This window comes from Lissotriton vulgaris, chromosome 1_1 (assembly GCF_964263255.1).
Source record: "Lissotriton vulgaris chromosome 1_1, aLisVul1.2, whole genome shotgun sequence".
NCBI lineage: Eukaryota > Metazoa > Chordata > Amphibia > Caudata > Salamandridae > Lissotriton > Lissotriton vulgaris.
This window is the reverse complement of record NC_141685.1, coordinates 652,131,216-652,158,014: the sequence shown is the minus strand read 5'-3', so window position 1 is coordinate 652,158,014 and position 26,799 is coordinate 652,131,216. Positions and strand designations below refer to the sequence as shown.

Genomic DNA, 26,799 nt, shown 5'->3' with positions numbered 1-26,799 from the left:
AAATGTACTACTGTGATCGAATTCAGTGATAAAGGCAAGTCTACATTCAAAGCTACCCGACATTCCTATTTCATTTGTGGTCATACAGCCTATATACGTTTGCCACTAGATTGGGATGGGACATGTTACATTGCATTCCTTTTGCCACCCGTTTTTCTAGCTCCACCTGATTATCATAAGAACTCCCGGCTAGTACCTAACAGACACAAGAGAGATCTCCCGATTGTCGACTATACTGAAACGGCATTAGAACAATATACAGATTTCAATAAAGGTTTCTTTCCATATTTAGGAGCTATCTTCAATAGCAAAGCAATACGTCACTTGACCAGAACCCTTGAAGCAGTGGTAAATTAAACTACTTCCGCCCTAGGCAACTTAACAGAGGAACAGTCTGCTATGAGAATTGTTGTCCTTCAAAATCGTCTTGTCCTTGACGTCATACTGGCCGATAGGGGCGGAGCCTGTAGAGTCATCGGATCGAGCTGCTGTGTTTTCATTCCAGAAAACGCACCGTCAGTATATAAAGCCATAACGCGTCTCCATAAGATTGCAAGTCAGATACACCAGAATCCAGGTACCTGGACTTGGTCCGGTTGGTTCTGGAGCGTGTTATCAGCCTGGGGATGGAAAGTCCTATCCTTCCTCGGAATAGTATTCAGTTGTTGCCTATGTATACAATGTGGGCCGGCGATTTGCGGCCTGTGCGCCACATCATGTTTTCCTCATCCAAGTCCACGTTCTAAAGCCCGCCTGAAAAAGGAAGAGCAAATGATGTTATATTAACAAATAGATGGACTAATGAGGATTGATATATCATGAAGGGTCCGTAGGGGACAAGGAGGGAATGAGGTAATATAAATTTTTATAGTCAATTGTGTCCCCTAACGTGAACACCACCGTCTCCATGTACGAGCTTAAAGTGCATGTAACTTCCCTCCTCAACCTGCTATGAAGACGGAAATACATTTGCGTCCAACGTTAACATGTCCTCTTTCAGATCCACCATGAATGGATCGATAATTCTGTTCCTAAGTATGCCTTGCCAACGTCTTTTCATGGTGCACTTTCACGTTTTTTCTAGCTCTGCAGAGCTAGGCCCTGATTTCTGCCATCGAGCCCTTTCTGTTCTCTGCCTCATGAAAAGCTGCAACGTAGGATGCCTCCCTGACCTCTGTCCTATTCCCTGCGCGGCGAGCGGTGCCCGGCTTGGCCTGCTTGCCTGCCAAAGACAGTATTTTGCCTTCAAGTTATCAGTATAGCCGAGCTCAGCTCCTCGAAAACACATTCCAGTCTAGCAGAATAGATAAACATTTCCCCGGCTGCAGAGCAAAGGGCCCGGCCTCTCTGTCTCCATGCAAGTAATTCATTGCTCCTGTTACCATGGTAGGCCCATGGCCCCTCGCATTACACGCAGACACGTAGTCACATATGCACGCATTAATAGTCAGTATAGAGTAGCCTCTGCCCGAGAGACTTTTCCTTCTAGATAATATAGTTCCCCAAACACAAGATATCAGATATGATTTAGGAACGAGTCGATCTGACATGCCAGACTTCTGTCTCTTTCCTCTAGTGCTAAATGTCAAGTCCCCTGCACCCTCCAGCCTCACGTCAGTCACATGTCATGCTGCTGCGCGCGCATCCTTGCTACAGATTTCTGCTGACACTGCAAGATTCCACTATGTATCCACCCACTTGTGACACTTTCATGTGACGTTTCTAGCACACACCCCTGTGTACGCCCTCGAGCACGCCTTTCTGTTACGCACATGTGTTCTTATCTCGTTTCTCTCAGCTGTTACGCCTTCTGTATCCATCACCATTATATGCATTAACTATAAAAGTTGTATTCTGTCAATAAAGTATGCTCTATCCCTTCCTGATCCTTTATGGTGAAAGGAACATGATACCCTGGTTCGAACCATTCCATTTTATGGAATAAAACCCATTTTGAAACTCAGATATCACGGATTTTGCCTCTTATTTTCGACTGAGTTATTTTATTGAACTTTACTGCATAGAAATTCAGACGGTAAATATTTATTTACCATTATACAAAAACCAAAGTGGTATTGCATTGTATAATGTTACATATGTGCATGTATGGATACATAGGGGCCGATTACAATTGCGGAAGGCCATCACCATCACGCTCGGCCCGTGTCGGAGGCAAAGACCATCTGCCACAGGTCCGCCAAAAGCAATCTAACAGATTACCTGACGGATGAATCAGGTAGCCCAAAATGGAGGAGGTACCTAGCAGGCACCGTCCACCAACTTAGGATGCTGGCTATTGCAGTCCTTTCCATGGTGATGCTGCCATGGGCTGGTGAGGATTTGTTACGGGGCATGTTGTGGGCCCCCATGTGTTGGGGGGAGGTGAGGGTGCACTTGGAGGTGTGGTGCCTGCCACATAGTGCAGTGAAATGCACAACATGGCATTGTGACAGTGCAGTGGGTACTGCCTAACCGCCGCATGCATGGCGTATGGTTCGGGTTCCCACCAGGATGGTGGACGGACTCCAGTCCATCCTCCATCCTAATGTCATTAATATCGTGGGTAAGAAATATCAACAACAACAATATTGTAGTCAAGAATATCAATTTGAGGTAAGTAATATTGATTTTAAAAATATTGAAGTTTTTAATATCGTTCGCAAAAATATGTTGGTAAAAATATTGTTTTTCACTACTGCTCTGTATTTTATTCAGTCCTGTAACCTTGTTGACCTGAAACCTGACTTATGGGCGATAGCTTCTGGGCGATAGCTCCTGGTATTCCTTGCCTTTGTGGAAAACCGGATCCCCCCGCCTGCCTCCTGCCGTCCCGCTGGTGTTGCCATCCACCGGCGCGACCGCCGAGTGGAGGCCGGGCCGGGGACTATATACCGGCAACCTTTGTGGCCCCTGCATCATTCCACAGCTCCAGGAGGCGCATAAAAACGCTGTAAGCCCCTGACGAGTGGGGTAACCTTGTTGACCTGAAACCTGACTTCTGGGCGATAGCTTCTGGACGATAGCTGCTGGTATTCCTTGCCTTTGTGGAAAACCGGATCCCCTCACCTGCCTCCCGATGTCCCGCTGGTGTTGCCATCCACCGGCGCGACCGCCGAGCGGAGGCGGGGCCGGGGACGACATCTACCGGCAACCTTTGCGGCCCCTGCATCATTCCACAGCGCCAGGAGGCGCATAAAAATGATGTAAGCCCCGCCTCGCGGGACGCCGGGCGAAGACCGGGCAAAGGGCGGGCCCTCTGTAGCCCTCAGGAGCCAAAGGAGCCCGGGCCGGGCCTTTTCACTGACATCTAACTTAAAAACATCTACTTTGCAAGGTACCAAGTTACATCATTATCCTGATATTGACTTATTGCTCGCTAGCTTGCTAAAGCTTCCAAGTGAGACCCTATCACCTTGGGGCTATTACTATTCTAGCCCACCTTGATTTTGCCCTTGATAATTATCGCCACGCATCATGGCATTAGCCAACACCAAAGAATCAAGTGGTGCGAACAAAGGGAATTTGGATAACTTTGTATTCAGGATCTCCTCTGATATTGAAAGGGAGAGTACACTTGCGGAACGACGAGCTGAGCGACGTCGCTCAGTCGAACTGATCAGAAACATGCGCCCCTCTCCCACTTGCCCACAGACAGACAGCTTATTACACAATAGTGGCCCTGCTGAAAGTGAGGACCCAGACACAACTATTAATAGTATTCCAATCCTCCTACGAGACGTAACTTCCACCCCTGATATAGTCGGCACATCGCATAGCCAAGTTTTACCACCTCCCTGTTATTCACCACCAGAGATAGAAGTTATCCCAGACACGCCCTTACCCATAGTAAAGGTCACGCGAAAAAACCTGAAAAATTCCAAACACCCCAGAGCACAAGGCTCATTGCCAAGGAAACGGAGGAAAAAAGGGAACGAGCCATTGAGATCAAAGATTAGCCACACTGATTTCGGTAAATCCACTAAAGCCCATACATCAGACACCACGACGTTACCCGAACCAGGCATTCCACCACCACGCCTGACATTAGAAACTCCCTGTAAGGACTTGATAGGAACAATAGAACACCTAATCAGAGTTTTTACACTGTCACTAATAGAGAGACTAAAAAGAATAGAAGATAGGCTTGGTACTCTAGAGGAGAAACAAAAGGCTGCCGAATCGTAATGCAAGGCCCATTCCAGGAATCCCGCCCACGGCATCTTCTCCAAATTTAATCCCCCAAAATGACACAAAAACCACAGAGACAAATAAATCAAAAGCCCCAAGGCCGGATATCGGCAAATTAACGCAACAAGCTTCACAACAAGTAGACGGAGAGGCCCCTAGGAGTGAAGAAATTTCTAATTCAGGAAAGCCACAAAGTAAGCAGGACAAAAAAACCCCAGAGAGACTAACAAAGCCCAGGGGGCGTCAAGTAGAACTGCCACTGGAAGCGGTCCCACTAGTGGTGGTCCTGACAGGAGTCCCAACACTAGAAGCTGGAAAGAGGGAAAACCACTCTCAGTCAAAAAATAAAACTACGCACTGGCTTAGCCAGAATCGTCCCCTCCCTCCAAACATAAACGGCAAGATACTACATGTCCGCCGCCTCTCATGGCTTGGTACTAGAACAAAGGACAAAAAGGGAGACATAATTGTCATCAACTTTAGAGATTACAGAACTGTCAGTTACATCTTAAACTGGTTCCCAGAAAAAGGTAGCAAATCCATCTCGCCCTATGATCTGACCTATTTTTATCCTAGGTCTTTACTGGTCCCTCCTCCCCACCTCAGAACATATAACCCCAGAATTAATAAACACTTTCAGGTCAACCATCCAATAGCACTTCAAAACCGTTATGCGAGTCTCTCTGGCCTGGAGGGAGTTGATTGACTGCCCAATAAGTCTATATCACATGTTACGCAAAATTGTAACCTGACCGGTCCCTCCAAAAACACTAAGTCAAACTTTTGATTTATTTCCCACGTGTCCCAGTTAAAATACACTGAAAGCTTTAAAGAACCCGTGATCAGTGCCATTGTCACCAATCAACCTCCCCATGTTGTTGATCCTTTTCAGGATGTAAATATCACTTCAATAAATATCGGAAAAAGTAGGCCCAACGAGACAGAATTCAGATCCTCTATTTGTGCCTCATTCTGGAACATAGCAGGGCAACGTACCAAAATCTTATACGAAGAATGGATGAAATTCATCTCCAACTTCGACATTATAGCCCTACATGAAACATGGTTACTCAAACCTATACACATTGCAGGGTTTAAAACTTATTTTTCACCAGCCATACCCTCGACGTCAGGACGAGCGAAGGGAGGTCTAACTATTTATATCTCCAATCTCCTGTCAGCGATGGATGTAGAAACCATAAAACTCGAGTCTAGCTTCCGATTCTCACCCTAACCTTAAACAATAGGGATAAGTTCCTTATAGTGAATTATTATAACAACCTTTTGGAGAAAGAGGCAATAAACCTGGTATCCGCGATCCGCTCTATCCTCCCAATCCATACAGAGAAGTCCATTAAAGAAGAAGTGATAATCTGGGGGGAGGGGGACTTCAACTTGGGCCCTTGTCTAGATGGTATCGACAACACTTGTGGTATTTTTGACAAAAGGGACAATCCAATATCCCACGTCAGACACAGTATTCTTGGAAGCCAACTCAATGAAACTATGTTTGAGCTAAATCTCGTCAAAGCTAACAATCTCCATATTGAGAAGCTAACTTTGGCCCCTACATTTCACGGTCAGGGACACCAAACAACAATAGACTACATATTGGTCTCAAATGGGGAGAGGGCAAAGGACACATTATTTTCAAGGCACTCCATCGCCCTTAGTGACCATTGTCCACTAAGTGTCTCCTGCCCACTAGTCTGCAATCCCAAAGATAACCTTGGTTCCATCTTAGTTCAAAATAACCTGACGCTGAATAGACTAAATGGTTACGCCCTGAAATGGGGGAAAGAAGACCCAATGGTAATAACCACTCAAGTGATTTCAGGGGCTCTTCCCTCCATTCTGAAATGCCTCGATCTAGATGCCACAGATGAGGAAATCATTTTTAACTTTGGTAGAATCACTAAAGCCATAAATGACGCCTTATGGATTGAACTTAAGCATAAATCCAAGCCGAAAAAGGGATGGTTTAATCACGAATGTACGGTCACGTCTCAAGACCTAAAAACGGCATCAAGGAAAGCGGTTAGGAGTCCACTCGAAATAAGAACCCTTAGGAAAAAATACAACATAGCCCTACAGAATAGGAAAAAAGAGCTAAAGTCCCTTCTTTGGGCCCAATTGCACGAAAGCTGTGTTCTTAAAAATTCTGCTGCTTTCTGGCAAGTTAATAAGTCTCCCTTTTTTGTAAATAATATAGATCATCCCAAAATAGACGTTGTGATAGAGGCAAAGGACTGGGTCCAGCACTTTTCTAAGATCTTTAAGATCAACTTAGAGGATTCTGCCCCCCATGATTACTCCACCCAGAACATGCCACCTACTGACAAACCTGAAAACCCTTTTCCTATCGATCTCCAGTTCACAATGAAAGAAGTCAACCTGGCCCTACGTGCAAGTAAAAGTGGCAAGGCACCTGGCCCAGACGGTGACCCTATTGATCTCTTTAAATCACAGACGGCCATTTGGATCCCACTTTTAACTAGAGTATTGAATGCAACATGCTCTATAGGTCTCCCGGCCTCATGGTCTAAATTTATACTCGTTCCGATCTTTAAAAAGGGAGATAGAGGGTCGGTAAACTGCTATCGTCCTATCTCACTCTTGGACTCGCTGGGAAAAGTGGCAGGTCGGCTTATCCTCGAGCGATTACAGGACTGGGTGGACGATGGCAGGATCATCTCGGACCTCCAGTATGGGTTCCGCCAAGGGTTGGGGACCATAGAGCAGGCTTTGAATTTGACACTACTAATAGATAAATATGTCTATGTCAAAAGAGGTGACATGTACATGGTCTACATGGACTTATCGTCCGCGTTCGACTGCGTGTCTCATTCAAAACTCTGGACTCTATTGGGTGAAATTCCTGAGGGAACTTTATTCCAACGCCACAGCCAGGGTTCGCTATTGGGTTCAGGGGGAATTAACAAGGGAATTTGCTGTGGAAAAAGGAGTTAGGCAAGGCTGTGTCCTGGTTCCCCTCCTTTTCACCCTATACACTAATGGTTTGGAGGGTGCGATGACCAGGGGATGTCGAGACCTTCCTATGGTGAACGGCCGACCAATACCTGCGCTCCTCTACGCAGATGATGCCGTCATCTTAGCCCGTACCCCCCTTGAACTCCAAAAGAGTGTGGACAGATACTCTACCTTTATGGCAGGTCTTGATCTGAAAATCAATACCAGCAAAACTTTCGTCATGAGGGCTGGCACTGGGCATAAACGAAAATTGAGGGATATTTGCCTATATGGCCAAAAACTAGCGACTACACAAAATTACTCTTACTTGGGCATCGCGATAGACAACAAACTAGCCTGGAAAACTTCTGGAGAAACTAGAAAATTACTCTTTTTAAGAACCACAGCAGTTCTTGTTAACTTTTCCGGAAAGTTGGGCAAGAGACCTCCCCTCGAACTACTTAAATTTACAACGCCAAATGTACATCTGCGGCTCTCTATGGAGCTGGGCTCTGGGGGTTTGTATCTACAGTTGAAATTCAGAAAGTGGAAAACTCATTCCTGAGGTACCTTCTGTCGGTCCCAAGGAGTACAGGCACTATGGCCTGCCATATGGAGCTGGGTCTCCCATACGTCACTGACTTAGCAAAGGCTGAGCCATTACTTTTATGGCATAGAATTTGGAGATCAGATAAAGCTACTCTCACCCAGTCTATCCTTACTGACTGCTTAGCGTTGGACAATGTACACAATTCTAGATGGCTGTGTTACATCAAGAAGTTCCTTCAAGATCTGGGATGGGAGAGGTATTACCATGACCCCTCCTTAATGTCTGAAGTCTCAAGAAAGGTACTAAAAACGAAGTGTTTAGCCCACTTAGAGGAACTGAGACTAACAAAAGAGGCAATGAAACCATCAGTAGAACATACCCTGCAAATACAAACGACAGCCTCTTTTCAACCATACCTTACACTCAACAACACAAGTTACGAGAGGTATCTCCTGGTAAGGTTTAGGCTGAATCTTTTTCACCGTTTGGTCACATTCCCCACCCGAAATAACTGGGCTAAAGTCCTTCCGCTGTGTCCCTGTGACGATACCTCATCACAATCGACCATACACACCACCTTTTTTTGTAAATATTTCCACGATTTTATGAAAAAGTGGCTGGTCCCACTGCTACGGCAAACTGGATACAGACTATGTCGCCTAGCCTTTCTATTTTTGCAGCAGTTGGAGGGAGAGAAGATAACCTATTTTGTTGTGAATTTTCTCAAATGTACGGTTAGACACAGAGCATTTTTAACTTAATTATTTGTTTCCCATCAATGAGTCATTTTATGAACGTTTAGCGAACTTTTAAAACTATTTATTATGTTTTAAACAAAACCAAAAGTAAGAAGTCAGAACCCATAGGCATAGTTTCTAATTTTGATCTTATAAGTGACAAAGAAATGTATTCTCTATTTCTAAATTGAGCCATATACCTGTGAGACTTGGTTCGCCTCTTTTTATCTGCACATATTGAATTCATTGTAAATCAAATGTATTGTAATTGATTGTTGTTCGCTTTTTATGATTTATATTCTAAATCGAAATAAAGCTCAATTGACCTTGACCTTGACAAGTCCTGTCAAGTATGCATTAGACTACCGCATTTCAGTGTGGTGCTCCACATCACCGCACTGAAATGCATTGTCATGCATATGTATAGTGCTTCAGCAGCCTCAATGAAACGCTGCCTAAACTATATCAAGGAGTGACAGTGTGTCAGCGCGCCGCTGTTGTGCGCTGTATCCATGCAGGCCTGAGTCTTGGAATTAAGGCTGCTGGCAGGCACAGTGCAACAATGTTTCATTATGAATATTTCCCATGGCGCGGTACTCACATCCTGACGTGACGGCAGTGCCAAGGGTATTTTACACATCCATTAGTCTGGGGCGGTGGTGGGATGTCATATCCTGCTACCAAAGGAAGGAGACTTTGTGTTTGGACGAAGCTGCTTGGTCTGACTCTGCCAGCGCCACCCCAGTTATGGAGCTCGAAGCGCTGCCTCCTGCATACACCTGCCAGGGCCGCCACTGTGTGCTATCTCAATTATTCATTACTGAGCTCACATCATGTAGGCTGTGACTGGCGGTTGTAGCAGCCGGTCAGCACAATGTCTGTCACTGGACAACTAGACTTTGAGGACAGCCCTGGACTAAAAAAAGCAGGTGGCAAACAACTTGACGTAAGTACCAGCCACTGGGTTTCTATTAACACCATTCGGCTGCAGAGCTACAGATCTTTAAAACAGTATCAGTTACAGCTGTTGGAGCTCCCGGTTCTGCCTCACATCAGTTAGTCATTACCGGCCGTTGCAGCGGTCCAGCCGCCCAGGACAGCCTGACACTGACTGGACAACAGCAGACTTCAGGACAGCAGGCCCCTGGACCTAGGAGGCGGGTAGTAAAGGTGTACTGCCAGGGTGACTCGCAGTCCGCTTGCCTTGCAGTTGTTGCCTGCAAAAGAGTCAAAGTAAGTACCAGTACTAGTCATGCAAGCGTGTGTGTTGTGCTTAACTGACCCAGCGAAAATACGTGCTGAATATTTGACTAAACCACAAGCAAGCCAAAATAAGTGATAATGGTGATTTACAAAATGACAAGAGCATTGATGCAAACATTAACAAATGCAATGAGTCTGCCTTTTTATTTGAATGCGTTTTTTCAATGATTGGCGGGTTTTGAGCATGCAAGTGTCTTTGGGGGCTTGCAAGAATTTTCTGTACATTGGTCATGGAAACTCACGTTCAGTTCATGCCCCCTCGCTGTGTTTCTATCATAGGTACCTTCTGTGGTGAACCGATCCTTTCTTGGGCGTTTCTTCTCCCACCCTGCTGAGATTGTGGTGAGTTTGATTTTCAACTCTCAAACAGATATCAAGTAACCCATATAAACAGCAGTTTATGTTCCCAGATAGTTTTGAGCCAATCATTGTGTTTCAGTGTTACAAGTAAAATTACTAGCACGAAAATGTAACAAGCATTTGGTTAAAACACTATTCTGGCTGGAAAAGTAAAACATGACAGGAAAAACTTGGCAAGTACTGTGTTCTAAATTGCAGAGGTGGGTGAAAGTAATGACCTGTGTCACTACCGTTTTTGTGAATAATAGTAAATGCGCAAATCCTGATCCAAAAATGCATCACAGCATGTGTGCCATGAGGACTGAGCATAATCTTTACGGCAGAGCTGGCTCGTCCCCTTCTGCAAAAGAAAGTGTTCTGAAAGTCAGGTCAGTGTGACTATGCTATCAGCCTAGCTGTGGCCTAAATGAGTGCCTCCCACGCTATGATTTCTAGTGCCGCCCTGCTTACAGCTCATGTGGTCAGTGTCAATCGAGTGAGTCTGTGACTTACTCATCTGATTATAAATTATAAACGTCTTCCAGACTGCTTGATCTATTTTCTGCAATTTTGGTTGCAGTCTGATAAATGAGTTATTTCTAATGCTTTGAAGCAGTTAACTTAGCCTTTCTAGCTGCTCAAATTGGTGTAATTTCTGATATTTATGAATTTCCCTCCTTTTCATGCTTTATGTTGCTCGTGAGCAAGTGTCACTCATAGTCGCTGAAATGTCACTCATAATTACACTGTATTTATGACAATGTCACACATAGCAAACTAGAACCTTTGCAGCTATGTTTAGTTTATATTTTATGTGTATGTGATGTATATTGTTTACATAAGAATTGTTTATAGAAAAAAATTCGGGGGAATTTTGCACTTTTAGTTCCGTAGTGTGTTGTGGGTTTATAGGGGGATTGGGTGGGACGTAATTTAATTAAATTAAGGGGTCGATTCCGATTCTGGAAAAAACTATCCGAATTGCCGTTCGGAACGTTTTTCCCATACGAATCGTACCCTGCAACGTCCCCCGTACGTACGACGAAGTACGATTCGTACCAGGAGCTGTACTCCATACGAATCGTACAGAGACCGTACGAACGAAATCCCCGTACGATTCTCCCTCGAAACCCGCTGTACGCGTCATCTGCATGGTTCGCAGCTGGTTTTTCCGACCCAGCAAGTATGATTCGTGTCGGGTACGCACCGTACGACCCTTTTCCTACGAGAGCCGAAAACAGCCGTAAAAGCAGAGTTCACCTCGAAACAGGTATGGAACGGCCTCCCCCGGGTACGGTGCGTACCCCCCATGATCATGGGGTGTACGCACCATACCCCGCGATCATGGGTTGTACGGACCGTACCCCATGTTCGCAGGGTGTACGGTGCGTACCCCCTGTGATCACAGAGGTACGGTGCGTACACCCCATCATCGCAGGGGTACGCACCGTACCCCGTGATCATGGGGCGTACGCACCGTATGGTGTGTATGTGATTGTGTGCTTTTCCGTACAAATCGCCCTTACCCAACGTGGGCCATATAAATCGCGTCCTCATACCCCATTCCAGATCGTACTCGTCGGGTCGTACGGCATGTGTACCTGTCGTACGGTTCACGGTTTCAGCTTTGCAATACATACGGATCGATTCAGACGGATTCACAAAATACGGATGGTACTAGGCGACTCGGACGGACAGGTACGATTCGTGCGGAGAGGGCTCCGGATACGAATCATGCGGACGTTTTTTTACCAGGATCGGAATCGACCCCTAAATGTATTCATTTTCTATTTGAATGTTGTGCTTTTAGTTCTGTAGCAGGTTGTGGGTTTATGGGGAATAGGGTGGGATGTAATTTCATTATATTAAATGTATTCATCTTTTTTTATTTGAATTTAGCATTTTTAGTTCCGCAGTGGATTGTGGGTTTATAGGGGAATAGGGTGGGAAGTAATTAAATTATATTAAATGTTTTGATTATTTTTAATGTATTAATATTTGTTTAATTGAGTTGTTATAGTTTTACATGTCTGAAGTAATTTATTATTATTTGTTTAATAATTGGTTGTTAATTAATTTTAATTAATTAATTGGTTATTCATTTTGGTAATTGGGTAATTAACTTTAGGTGTGTGCTGTGGTGTTTATAGGTATAAAGGGTGGGAAGTAATTCATTTTTAATTTATACATTAATAATTGGTTGTTATTTCATTTTAATTTATTAATTTTTAATTAATGTTGGTAATTGATTAAAGTAATTTATTTTCATTTCATGAATTAATAATTGGTTGTTAATTAAATATAATTAATTAATTGGTAATGAATTATAGTAATTGTGTAATTGATTTAAGGTGTGTGTTCTATTTATAGGAGAAAAGGGGGGGAAGTAATTTTCATTTAATTAATTAATATATAGTTGTTAATTATATGATATTTCTTTTGGGTAATTGTTTATTTTGTGTGTGTTGTTTTTACTTTTAAAGGGGTAAAGGGTGGATATTAAATACATTGTAATAATTCAATTATTAGTTGCATTCACTGGAGTGGGAATAGTAATTTTTTATCTCTCTGCTGTACTGCATTTTTCCTACTGTTGCACTCACTGGAGTTGGAATTGTAAATTTTACCCTTTCGCTATCCAACACTTTCCCTACTGTTGCACTCTCTGGAGTGATAAGATTTTTTTTTTGCTTGAATAATTAAATTCTTTGCAAATACATTACAAGAAGGTTCCCAATGTACACAGAAATATACAATTAAAAACAATTAAAACCAGATAATGAAAGAAAGAACTTCAGCTATGTATACAGTTAGCTGCTTTTAAGGAGATTATGATAAACTCCTACAACTAATGTAATGCTGTCTGACAATAACTACCATAACATCCCTGGTCGGATGGCGCAGCTTGGTGATTAAAGTGCAAGTGCAACTGAAACAGCAGTGTGAGTTAATGTTGCACGTAAAAAGGATTTTAGCAGGTTTCGGACAACGACAGGGTTTTAAGTCTTTTAGTTACCATCTCAAAAAATTTTGTGAGGCGACAGTTAAGCTGGACGTTATTGGGGTTGAAGCAAAGCTTAACTGCCTGCCTACAGGACTGGATGCCGTGATACCTGCTCTGAAGTGGGAATAGTAATTGTTACCCCTCTGCTATCAAACACTTTCCTTACTATTGCACTCACTAGAGAGGGAAATCATTTTTATACCCTTCCTCTATTCAACATTTATCCTTATGTTGCTTTCATTGGAGTGGGAATGCAATATTTTTACCTCTCGGCTATCCAACATTTTCCCTACTGTTATAGTCTTTGGAGTAGGAATCGTCATTTCTGCCTCTCCGCAATCCAACACCATCTTTACTGTTGTGCTCACTGGAATGGGAGTACTGCATTTCACTCCTCCGCTATCCAACACTTTTCCTTCTGTTGCACACTTGGAAGTGGGAATAGTAATTTTTATCCCTCCGCTATCCAACACTTTCCCTACTGTTGCACTCTTTGGAGTGGGAACAGTCATTTTTAGCCCTCCGCTATCCAACACTTTTCCTACTGTTGCACTCACTGGAGTTGGAATAGTAAAAGTAATTATTTTGCTATCCAACACTTTCCCCACTTATTGTATTGGGCAATTTAAGTTTAAATATTTTTTCATAGTTTAATGTTTTAATTTATTGTATATATTTTTTTATATTTACAATTATTTATATATGCAACAGCTGCAGTCTTGCGCCACACCACCACCACAATAGCAGAGATAGGAAAGACCACGCAAATCCAAAATGTAATATCTTCGGCAGAGATTTATTTAAAGAAGAGTCACCAAATCTGATGCGTTTTGGGCATCTGCCCTTGTTCAAGATCGTCAGGTAATGAACCATACACAATATAAATACATTTTTTTGACACCGTTTTTTTCTCATTGCATTTTTTTCAAAGAAAGCTACATCATGTGGTAATAGAAAGCAAGGACACACTACAAGCTATGGACATATATAGTCTGTTTTCCAAACAATTAAAAAAAACCTCATCAGTGTGTTAAAATTAGATAGATACAAATTCTAAAATTGATACTGAGTCCATATTATTCACAAATGTCTGAGCAGTGATTTTGAATCAATATTTGTGCTGCTAAATAAATATATTTTTATAAAAGCATAAATGCAATAACCAACCAGAGTACTGTGCAGGTTGACATGAATGTCAAATGTGCAAAGCAAGCATTATATACATTAGTGCAAATTACGCAAATAAAGTGCAAGTATGAACTGTGCAAATAATGCAATTGTTTGTAAACCAAGGAAATATGTGCAAAATCGCAAGGATATAGATCTCAGTTCATAGGAGTCATAAAAAGGCTTATCAAATTTCTCTGATAAAGTCCAAGTATGAACTGTGCAAATAATGCAGTCGTTTGTAGACCAAGGAAATATGTACAAAATTGCCAAGATGTAAACCTCAGTTCATGAGACCCCCCTGATCGCAGTCACCGATGACATCCGAGCGCTGCTCGACAATGGAGAAACAGCGGCCCTCATCCTCCTCGACCTCTCCGCGGCCTTCGACACTGTCTGCCATCGTACCCTAGTACAACGCCTCAGCAACGTTGGAGTCCAGGAGAAGGCACTGGAGTGGATCATCTCCTTCCTCGCCGGAAGAACACAGAGAGTCCGCCTCCCCCCGTTCAGATCTGAAGCCACCGAAGTCATCTGTGGCATCCCTCAAGGCTCCTCGCTCAGTCCAACCCTCTTCAACATCTACATGAGCCCCCTAGCAGACATCGCACACCAGCACAACCTCAACATCATCTCCTACGCCGACGACACCCAGCTGATCCTCTCCCTTACCAACGACCCCGCCACCGCCACCGCCAGAGCCAACCTTCACGAAGGGATGAAAGAGGTAGCCGAATGGATGAAGAACAGCCGCCTGAAACTGAACTCGGACAAGACGGAAGTCCTCATCCTGGGATCCTCACCCTCCACCAGGGACAACTCCTGGTGGCCCCCCTCCCAAGGCAGCGCACCCAAACCAACAGACCACGCACGCAACCTGGGCTTCATCCTGGACTCCTCCCTCTCCATGACCAGACAAGTCAACGCCGTCTCCTCGTCGTGCTTCAATATCCTGCGCATGCTACGTAAGATCTTCTGGTGGATCCCCACCGAGACAGGGAAGACGGTCACCCAGGCCCTCGTCACCAGCCGTCTGGACTACGGCAACACCCTCTACGCCGGAACCACCGCCAAACTCCAGAAGAGACTCCAGCAGATCCAGAACGCCTCAGCACGACTCATCCTGGACATCCCCCGTCGCAGCCACATCTCCGGACACCTGAGAGATCTGCATTGGCTCCCGGTCAACAAGAGAATCACCTTCCGTCTCCTCACCCACGCACACAAAGCCCTACACAGCCAAGGCCCGGGATACCTCAACAGCCGCCTCAACTTCTACGCTCCCAAACGCCAGCTTCGTTCGACCAGCCACGCCCTCGCCGCGGTCGCCCGCATCCGCAGAGCCACCACAGGAGGACGGTCCTTCTCCTACCTCGCCGCCAAGACATGGAACTCCCTCCCACCCACCTCTGCCTGACCCAGGACCACCTCGCCTTCAGGAAGCAACTCAAGACCTGGTTGTTCGAGCAGTAGCGGATCCCCCCCCCATCCCCAGCGCCTTGAGACCCTCTGGGTAAGTAGTGCGCTATATAAATACGATGATTGAGTGATTGATTGATGAAAATCATAACAAGGCTAATCACAGTAATAACTGGTATCTCTGCATAAATGCATTGACGGTCACAAATATAATAGCAGCAACATTAGGATATTCACATTTTTCAAAAGACTCAGAAAGTTGATAAATAAAGGAGTAAAGAACCACAACATGATGGGTAATTACAAACCAGGAAGACAAAAACAAATATGCGTGCCAGAGTGTCTATGTCCTGAGGAAAGTGCAAAATAGAGTGAATCCTATTATACAAAATGAAAAGAATCTTGTGTATAAAGAAACCGTTAAAATATGAAACAAAAGGTGTAATATGAAGGCGAAATTCAGAAAGTTTAGCTGGCAAGAGAGGCAGAAAAGGCAGAGCATTCCACTAATATTTAAATCAAAAAAAGAAGAATATAATGGTTATAAAAACACATGTAAATCTTCTTTGGTATTCAACCCATTGGGGAACCTGCTGTCAAGTTATAAGATCATCTGTGACTCCAGTCTCCTAAGCATTCTGTCTCTATCACCGCCTCTACGTGGTTTGGGAACTGAGGCGATGACATAATATTCAAGGCACTGTAAATCATTATTGTGGATGGCTTTAAAGTGCCTGGCCACCGGGTATGCGCCATCATTGTTAACGATGGCACGCAAATGCTGGAGAATCCTGGCATACACCTGTAGCTTGGTACTGCCCACATATCTAAGGCCACAGGTGCATGTCAGGACATAGACAGCGAAATCAGTCTTGCAGTTGAATGAACCCTTAATGTTTGTCATAACTGGACTGAATGGTGTTGAATACTTGGTGGTGTTTTCCCCAAATGTACATGCCCTACAAGTAGAGCATCGTTTAAATACCGGCCGGTATTTCAACCATTCTTCTTTTTTCCCAAGCTCAGGGAATTCATGGCTAATTTGAGATCTCAGGGAGGGTCCCCTCCGATAGGTAATGGTGGGGCTATCTGGAAGTCTAGGTGCCAGGACTAGGTCAGACTTTAAAACAGGCCATCTTTGTTTCATAATAGATCTGATTTGCCTGGCCTGTTTGCTATAGTTGGTAATTAGCCTGGGGGCTTGGTCATCCATACTAGTTTCAACTTCCGAAGAACTACTTTGAGTGGAAGATAACAGTGACTCATGAGTTCTAGCATTAGTTTTTTGGATTGCTGACTTTAAGATGGATTCCCTATATCCCCTGCGTCTGAACCTATCCAAGGCTTCATTAGTACAGATAGCCAGATCGGTGTCTGTACTGCAGATTCTCTTTAGTCTGAGCAACTCCCCAAAAGGAATGTTATCAATTATATGTCGTGGATGGGCACTGCTGGCATGCAAGATGTTACTGCCAGCAGTGCTCTTTCTGTGGAGTTTAGTTGCTAAAATACCATCATGGATTAATATTTTAACATCAAGAAATTAGGCTTCAGAGTCACTAATGTTGGAAGTGAATTTTAAATTATCCTGGTTAGCATTAATAGATAGAAGGAATTTGTTGGCACTTTCATAGTCACCCCTTCATAAAAAAAAAACATCATCTATATAACGCATCCACTGAACCACATGCTTATCAAAGGCTGCTCCATGTGTACACCTGAGGACCTGTTCCTCCCACCAGCCAACGTGAAGACATGCATAGCTGGGGGAGAAACAGGCCCCCATCGCAACACCGCGTTTCTGGACATATATGTCCCTGCCAAATAAAAATAAATTGTTGTTAAGACACCACGTTGTGAGTTCAATTATCATTTTGTTATGATTAAAACAGTTAATAGGTCTTTTTACAAGAAGTGCTCCAAAGCCACTAGACAAGTTGCATGTACAATACTGGTGTACAGCGATTCATATATAAAATTTTAGTTTTATAAAATTTTAAAGTTTTAAAGTAAATTAAAGATAATAGTTTATTAATTATTTTAAAGTAAATGTAAATATGCATAAACTAACTAGGAAGGCCTACCATGGATCAGGACAGACCTGCAAACAGTATCTTGAAGTTGAAGAGGCCTTGAGGACCTTGCAGTGAAGTGCAGCAGTGACAAGTGCAGCAGTGACGCCTCGCAGGTGTTGTGGACATCACTGCTGCAAGTCAGTGCAGAATTCAGGGAGTCCTTAAAGACACCCATGTACCAGATCGAACTCTGTGAGTTCGAACTCAGGAGTGCTGACATGAGCATTGCTTGGGCGGCGATGTTGTCGCAGGCAGTGAGTTGTGCAATACATGATTCTTTACCTTCTTTACCTTCGAATTTTCCCAGGTCTCAGACTGGATCCTGACATTTTTTTGTGAGAGTACCCCTGAGCAATAGTAGTTCGCATCAGTCAGTTCTACATGGCCTTGTCAGTGTCTTCCATGCCGAATGAAGTGTCTGTGTCACCAACCTTGGTGCGCTTGAGTCAGTTCCTTTTCATGACTTTCCAAGCCAGATGCGCGAATCCTAGAAGTGCACTGACACTGGTGTGTCCAAACTATGGCCCTGATAGGGATCATCCCTGAACTTAGAAATTGGACCACAGAATGGGGAGGATGGAGTGGGTCGCTAAGGAATCTGCAGGTAGATATTGTCTCTACTATATAAGGCATTATCAAAGGTAAGTAACTTTTTATTGTGATATAGACTTCTAGGTACAGATTCCTTATATTTGATAGATATCTGTTATAGTTGCTTTTACTTCTGCCTCATGTTAGAGAGTGTAGAATCTGGAGTCATGTATTACATCAGCCTGATTCCAGATTCTTACCATTCTGACGGGGCGGTTGCTGAGGCCGGAAGACCTGTACTTCTCTCCCTATCGATAAATAAATTATTTAATCTCAACTTACCTCGACTCTTGGAGCTGCTTACTTACAATATTTGGCGACGATCCTGGTTTGACGACACTGTTCTGCCACCACGCTACCAGTGCCATCAGCTTTATTTTTCTTTACCTTAATACCAGTTTATAGACAAATACATATACATCATCAAAGAAACACGCATCTATAGTATGGATTGACATTTCTTATTAAAACATTTATAAATTTTATTTTTGCTGTGCCAACTTTGCCATTTTAACTCTCCTATTGAACATTTTCCGGCCTCAACTTAATTCTGCATACAGTACTTGATATTTTATATTAAAATGGCCACAACAGCGAATTCTACTATTGCACCGCCTCCTCCATTTCTAATTGATGGTGATACACCTACCATTGAATGGGAAGAATGGATAGGTATTTTTGAAAATTATCTGGAAGCCATCGATGGACTTAGATTTCCTTTGACACGCAAAAAAGCTATTTTATTAAATTCTCTTGGTAAAGGAGGCCAACATGCTTTTAAATTTTTACCGGAATTACTTGGTGCGGATGGTGAACCTGTTGACAATCCATATGTTGAAGCAAAAATGAGACTTGAAAAATATTTTGGAAAAAAGTCAATATTGTCATGCAAAGACACACATTTTACATTATGCCGCAAAGAGACAAGGAATCAAATGGTCACTCGTTTGAGGGTACTCTCGTTGAAATGTGATTTTGGTCCCATGACTGATCAAATGATCAGAGATCAGTTGATCGTTCAATGTAAAAATAAGAGGATGCAACAAAAACTTTGGGCGGCTAGAAATCCAAGCTTAATGGAAGCTATTGCTACTACCAAAGTCGTTGAGGAGTCCAATAAGTGCATTGAAGAGATGCACAGTTTGGAATTGAAGAAGGATGACTATTAATGTTGTGAACAAAGTGGGTACAAACTTTGTTTTTACAGATGTTAAGCCTAAAAACTTTGTTTCTACTGATGCTAAGCCCAAATTTTCAAATTTTAAGCAGAAAACTAAGAATGTTGTTCCTTTTGGGTAAAGTAAATTTGTGGGTTGTTTTCGCTGTGGAAGCATGTCTCATGCAGCGGACTTTTCAGGTTGTTTTGCTAGAGATAAAACCTGTATGAAATGTGGCAAAAGAGGCCATATTAGCAAGGGCTGTAGATTTCCTTTACTCAATAAGGTTGCATATGTTGATGATGACACAATTTCTAATGAAATGTCTTCATGCATTGAAGAATGTGATGACCTAGAGAATTGTCTCTATGTTGGTCTTCAAAGACCAAAAGCTGTCTTTGTAGTGAATGGGGTTGCTATAATGCTCTTGGTTGATCCTGGATCTATGTTTTCGATTATTCCTTTTCATTTATTTAATGCATACTGGCCCAATTTATCACTCTATAAAAGTGACATTACTCCAAAGGGATATGGAGGCCAGATTATCAACATCAAAGGCATTATGGATGCTTCATTTGAGTTCAAGAGCAGATGCTCCTCTGGGAAAGTATACATTTCTGATGAGGGTCCAGCTATCCTAGGCTGGATACAACAATATGATCTGCACATCATCCTAGATCCAAGATCTGTAGAAAGTGTTCTTGTTGTTGATGATTTTTCCAACATTAATGCCATTCTGGATAAGTACAGTGATGTGTTTCGGACAAACTTAGGCAAATTAGAGGGTTATATGCATGAGATGAAGGTTACCAAAGATGCTTCTCCTGTGAGACATGCTCTTAGGAGAATTCCTATTGCCATTCGTAATGAGGTGAAAGAAATGTTAGATGATATGCAGGAGCAAGATATAATAGAGCCTGTAGAGGTCTTGGAGTGGCCTTCTCCTGTTGTAGTTACTCAAAAAAAGGATGGCAAACTTTGTTTTTGTGTGGACCTTAGGTCCCTCAACCAGAATATTATCGTGGATAAGTTCCCTCTCCCTAACATTTCTGAAATGGTCTTCTGATGGACAAGGTGAAGTTTTTTAGCAAGCTCGATCTCCGTTCTGCCTATCATCAGGTTGTTTTACACCCCAAGTCCAGGGAACTTACTGCTTTTGTTTCCGTTGAGGGAGTGTTCCAATTTAAAAGGTTACCATTTGGACTGGCCTCTGCGGCCAGCGTGTTCCAACGCATGATGCATTCTGTGTTAAAAGACTTGAAACATGTTCATTTTTTTCAGGATGATGTCTTGATCACTGGAATTGATGAATCAGAGCATAATATTAACTTAGCCAAAGTGTTACATGTGTTTTCAAATGCTGGTCTCACTCTTAGAAAGAATAAATGTCAGTTTTTATTAATGGAGATAGACTACTTAGGGTACACCAACTCTCATTCTGGTGTGAAGCCAAAAGAGGCTTTATTGAAAGCTTTTAGGTGTGCTCCTCTTCCCTCAAATAAGGACCAATTGAAATCCTTTTTAGGATTAGTGGAGTATTACTCCAAGTTTGTTTCTAATTTTGCCCACAAGACTGAAGCTTTAAGACTACTTCTTAGAAAAGGTGTACAATTTGAGTGCGGTTCACAACAATCTGATGCTTTTGAAAAAATTAAACTCGAAATTATCAATGCAGGCATTCTCTCTACATTTGAACCTGGTAGAGACACCTTTGTGACTGTTGACGCCAGTGCTCATGGTATTGGTGCTATTCTATCTCAAAGGAAAAATGGCGTAGAGAAAACTGTGGCTTTTGCTTCACGTACTCTTAGTGCCTCTGAACGCAATAATGCGGTGATAGATCGTGAAGCGTTAGCTGCTGTTTGGGGAGTCTCTCATTTTCGCACGTATGTGTGGGGCACGCATTTTTCTATAAGAACAGATCATAAACTACTTACTAGGCTTCTGTCACCTGGTGGTGCTGATAACGGTTCTCCTCGTTTGATGAGATTTGCTGCAAAATTACAAGAGTATGATTTTTCATTGCAACATATCTCTGGCTGGAAAAATGTGCAAGCAGATTGCTTGTCTCGCCTACCTACTGAATCTGAAGAGTGCGTTGATTTTGATGATGAGACTGTTTGTTTGGCTGCTGGCTTTGGTGATGTGTGTTCAAATTGTTTTAATTCTATTTCTAAAGACGAGTGGCGTCAAGCTATTGTGGCTGACCCTGACTTTGGTGAATTGATTAGTGCTATTCGCCTCGGTTGGAAACGGGAAGGTGACGTGAAGCCTTCTTTACGTAGTTTTGTGAAGTTACAAGAAGAACTTAGATTGGGTAGTTCTGATGATTTTGTTTGAGAGGTGAACGATTTATACCTCCGCATTCACTTAAAAAAAGACTTTTTGTTTTGGCACACGAAGGTCACCTTGGTCAGAGTATGACTGGCAAATGTTTGAAGGCCAATTTCTGGTGGCCTGGTTTGCATGATGATGTTAGGAGATGGGTTGAGAACTGTTCATTGTGCAAGGAGAGTGAGAAGAGATTAAAGATTGATTCGCGTCCATTAGGTTCAATTGCTTGGGATGAGGATTTGCCTTGGGGCAAGGTCTGTTTGGATTTTATTGGTCCAATGGACTACTTGTCTGGTGAATGTCGTTTTGCAATGGTTTTGGTGGATGTGTGTTCACGATGGATGTGTGTCGAGTTCATGAAAAATATAACTACAGAAAGTGTCATTGGACAGCTCAGATCCATTTTTATGAAAGAAAGCTTTCCTGGTATTTTGTTAACAGACAATGGTACTCAGTTAACTTCTACTTCTATGCGGATGTTTTTATCTAATCACGGTATAAAGCACATGTGTACTTCATTATACAATTCGCAAAGTAACGGTATTGTGGAGCACATAAATAGGTTGGTCAAGGGAACTATTCAATTGGCTGTGCAAAGTCAACACGATGTTCGTTGTGCTAAGGAAGAGTCCGTTTGGTCTTATAATACCACTGTTCATAGTGTCACCAATGAAGTTCCTTTTGAACGCATGCGTGGTAGGTTTCCCAAGACTAAGATGGTCCCTCAGTGGTTGTTTGAAGAAAGGTTTCAAGATGTTAACAATTTTAGTACTGGTTCTGGAAATTCTTGCAGTGGTTTCAAGGGTAAGGTTGGTAGAGTTGATGTTGGTGATTATGTCAAGATTGAATTGGGTTGAAAGGAATTTGGAGTAAACAAGTTTTCGGAACCTCTTAAAGTCAAAGAAGTGCCTAAGTGGCATGTTGTTTTGGAGAATGGTCAGAATTGGAACTTCAGAAGAATTGCTTTGTATTCGAAGGGAGGTAGTGGCGCTGCTGCTTCTAAGGAGTTTGTTTCTGGTAAAGATGTTTCTAGTTCCAAGGTTGTTGTTAATTCCAAGACCGTTCCGAGCAAGATTGTGCAAGTAAATAAATCTGTACAAGAAGATGCACACTCTACAAGACAGCGCAGTGTGCCCAAGAGGTATGTTAATTTGTCATGTAATAGTCTTTTTCTCTAGTTTCTACATGATTTAACTGTAAAGTGTTATTTTGATTCTGCATATTCTTGTGTCATTGTATTCAAAGCTTTTATGTTTAACATGTTTTATAACTGTGGAGTGTTAATTTGATTCTGCCCATTTTCGTGTTTTTTTTATTCAATGCAGTTATTTTTATTCACCTGTTTAGTATTATTGTGTTTTGTTTTTCTTTCCCTGACTGTTTCCTTTTGTTCCCTAAGAAAAGAAGATATGTTATAGTTGCCTTTACTTCTGCCTCGTGTTAGAGAGTGTAGAATCTGGAGTCATGTATTACATCAGCCTGATTCAACATTCTTACCATTCCGACGGGGCGGTTGCTGAGGCAGGAAGACCTGTACTTCTCTCCCTATTGATAAATAAATTAATTAATCTCAACTTACCTTGACTCCTGGAGCTGCTTACTTACAATAATATCCAAGCACTACCATCCCTTGTGGAGGATGTGCAGACAAATTTAAACTAGGAATTCCTGCAGGACCGAAAGGGTGAAATACCCATCCCTGCGGACCTGACCGTCCAGGCAGTAATGCTTGATAAACAGGTGCAGGAAAGCCCACGTTGCTAGCTCAGAGATGTCCAGTACTGGTACTCCACATGCTAACACTGTGGTTGTAGCTTTAGCTCTGGTGAAATGAGCCGTTAAGTTTTCAGGAGGCTGCTTCTTTGCCAGTGCATAGCAGATCTTGATGCATGGAAAAACCCTTTGAGGGACGGTCCATTTCTGCACTGCCTGATCTTTCTTGGCACCAACATACAACCACAAAGAGCTGGTCACTGTGTTCGATCAAGGTAGAATGTTAATACTATTTTTGGGTCCAGACGGTGGAGCCAATTCTCTTCCTTATAGAGATGTGGAGGAGCATAGAAGGTGGGAAAGGTGACAGATTGCCCCACATGAAATTCAACAGTTTGGCAGGTAAACTGGGAAGAATGGAGGCTTGGAAGATAATGCCTGTAGCTCACTCACGCTCTTGGCTAGGTTATTTTGATGGTGAGATGCTTTAGGGGACAATTGTGAAGAGGCTCAAAAAGAGCACATATCAAGTATGTGAGGACCAAATTAAGGTCCTACTGAGGCATAATTAAAAGAGAAGGGGAAACATATGTACAAGGCCCTTCAAAAATCTATTACCAATAGGAGAATTAAATACATAGGGTTGGTAGGCCACATGAAGAGAGACAGAGCAGAAATATAACTCTTCAGTGTGCCTGAAGAAGAGCCCTGCTGGCCAAGGGTATGAATAAAAAGCAAAATATCAGAAAGTGAGGCATAAAGTGGTCCAATGGAAGGCATACACCCTCTTTGTGGAGGGACTTCTGACTGCCAGAATAGCATTGCAGACTTTGGAGGAAGGTCGAAATCTATCAACTATCATGACTCAATCTCCAAGCAAGAAGGTTGACAGGTTCAGGGGGAGGACCCTCCCCTGCTGCTGTTATAAAAGATCCTCCCAAAGAGGAAGTCTGATCAGAGGATGGAAACTCATGATGAAAAGCATCTCTGAGCGAGAGCCACAGTGAAAACTCTAGTGAGCAAAACTGCTGTCACAGGATAGAGACTGAAATATCGGTATCATAGCTTGAATATCTTGGAATTGCCATTTAGGAGAATAAGCCTGAAACTGCATTTGGTCCAGAATGGCTATGATTAATGGTAGCATCTGGGAGGTAGTCAGGTGTGATTACTGCATGTAGATAGTGCACGCCAGGGAATGAAGGAGGTTGGCCATAGCCTAGAGTGGGAAACAATAGCCTGGAGCAAGCTGGCCTTCAGCTGACAGTCTTCGGGATAGGGGAAGACTGGCACCCCTAGTATGCACAGATGAGCCATCATCAAGGGGGCACAGTGAACTGAAAATTCTCATGGTCTACCGTAAACCCAAGGGACTGCTTCCTCAAAGCCTTTGGTGCCGTGACCCTGTCAGAGATTGGAGTTGTGGTTGCGCTCCAGACACTACAAACACACAGGGTGCAGGTCCAACACCGACATAGCACAGTGACAGGCACCACATGGTTTAAAACCTGTTTTCCTCGATGACATCTTCGACACACCAGGATCAAAACACCTCAAAAATGGTCCAACAAAATTTCTAAAAAATTATGTAAAAACTGACAAAGGGGCCGCTCTTTGCTTGAATTATCACAGGCCTGGCGCAGAAAAAAGAGAACTGATGTCAGCATACTGACGTGGCACTAATACAGGTGACACAGACATCACTTCCCGCACGGACGAAGAAAAATACATTTCCTGATTAGGGGATTTATTTACAATAGTGTTTAGTGAAATACAAGTTAATAAAAATGTTCTGTGTGTGATATTAACCCTAAAAGTGTACGTTGATATATATTTTCTTCAAAAACGCTTAGTAACATTACTCCAAGCCAATAAGGCAAAATTAACAAATTCACACTCTCGGCGCCTTGATTCCGCCCCTGATTGTGCTATTTATTTACACTGTGAAGATAAGAGTAATGCCTACTTGCCCTCGCTGTGGTTACAAGCCACAAAATTGCTGCCCTCACAGGAGTATCTTCTTTCCAAAGTTATCTCCCTCACACAGTTTCCTCCCATCACATTGGTGAAATCTTTTGCATAAATGAAGGGGGAAACATCATTTACAACGATGTCTTTTCCACGCTTGACGTTTTTAACGATCCACTTACCCCGCAAACGTCTCTTCAACGAGGGAGCCTTCAACGACCGTCTTAACCATGAAAGTACGTTCAGCGTGGGTTGGGGGGAGACGTCGTATTCCGTCCAGTCGTGCAGGGGGGGCTGGGGGAGGGTTCGGAGGGGGGCTAGGGGGGCTGGGGGGTTTTGGGGGGGTCTCCCCCCCAAAAAATAACAACAATTAAGGAGCGAGTTAGATAAATAAAAAAAACGCTCTGTGGTATTAATGAAGTAAAAGGAATGACCCTCCCCCAAAGACGTGCAGTGTACGTAAAAAAACAGTCCTTTTTTATTTTAGAAGACGTGTTTTGACGCTTGTTTCCATGGTAGATGGAAGTAAGGGGCTGCTGGAGAAAGACGTGCAGGTAAGACGTTTCTAACGTGGTACAATGCTTCGTTGTAAATTCCAGCGTGGTAAAGCCACTTGCGAAGTAAAATTCGCGTGGTAATGCCATGCGTGGAACTTGTAATAGTTGAAAAATCATATATTCAAATGAAGGTCCTCAAGTCCGGCTCACCCTCTGATCCCTGTCCAGCAAAAGTGCTGGCATCTATTGCAGAGGTGATTAACCCGGCTGTTAATTTAGTCTTGAACACCGCCCTGCATGAGGGGCAAAGGTTATAGGGGGTATATCTACAATAATAATTTAGAACAATAACTAGAGATTCAGTTTCTTTCTTCTTATATACACTGCTATCCCAACAGTACTCATGCAGTGCCTGGAGTGGAATGACCTGACGGTCGTCTCAAGTGCCTAGAACACAGTGTGTCTCCGCAAGGGTGCCAATGGAAGACCAAAACAAATTTGTGACATGTGCCCAAAAATTTCAAGTGGGGCCCAAGTGCAGGTACAGACTTCAGAATTTAATGATTGATTCATTGAGAATAAAGATGATTTTTCACATTGTTTTGGTAAAAAGGAGTGACTACACTTCCATTAATCCCCATACTTGACAAATATTATAGAACTGGTGGGGTTTTTCGCTGTGCCAGCATTGTTATTATTTGATTATATGTATGTAGTGTTTGTATATAAAATGTAATTTTGGATAGAATTAGGATAGGATAAAATGTAAAGAGCCAATTATATCCATAGGTATCAATGGTCTATTGTGGAACACATAAGTCAGAAGA

The 26,799-nt window shown here is 42.9% G+C and overlaps 1 long non-coding RNA gene across 1 annotated transcript in view; it reads left to right on the top strand.

Moving 5' to 3' along the window:
• LOC147747605 (uncharacterized) overlaps window positions 1-26,799 on the top strand; it is a 119,513-nt gene that overhangs the window by 14,654 nt on the left and 78,060 nt on the right. The window contains exon 2 of the long non-coding RNA XR_015299678.1: window positions 9,988-10,050. This is a non-coding gene — a long non-coding RNA (uncharacterized LOC147747605). The remainder of the gene's footprint in view (window positions 1-9,987; window positions 10,051-26,799) is intronic.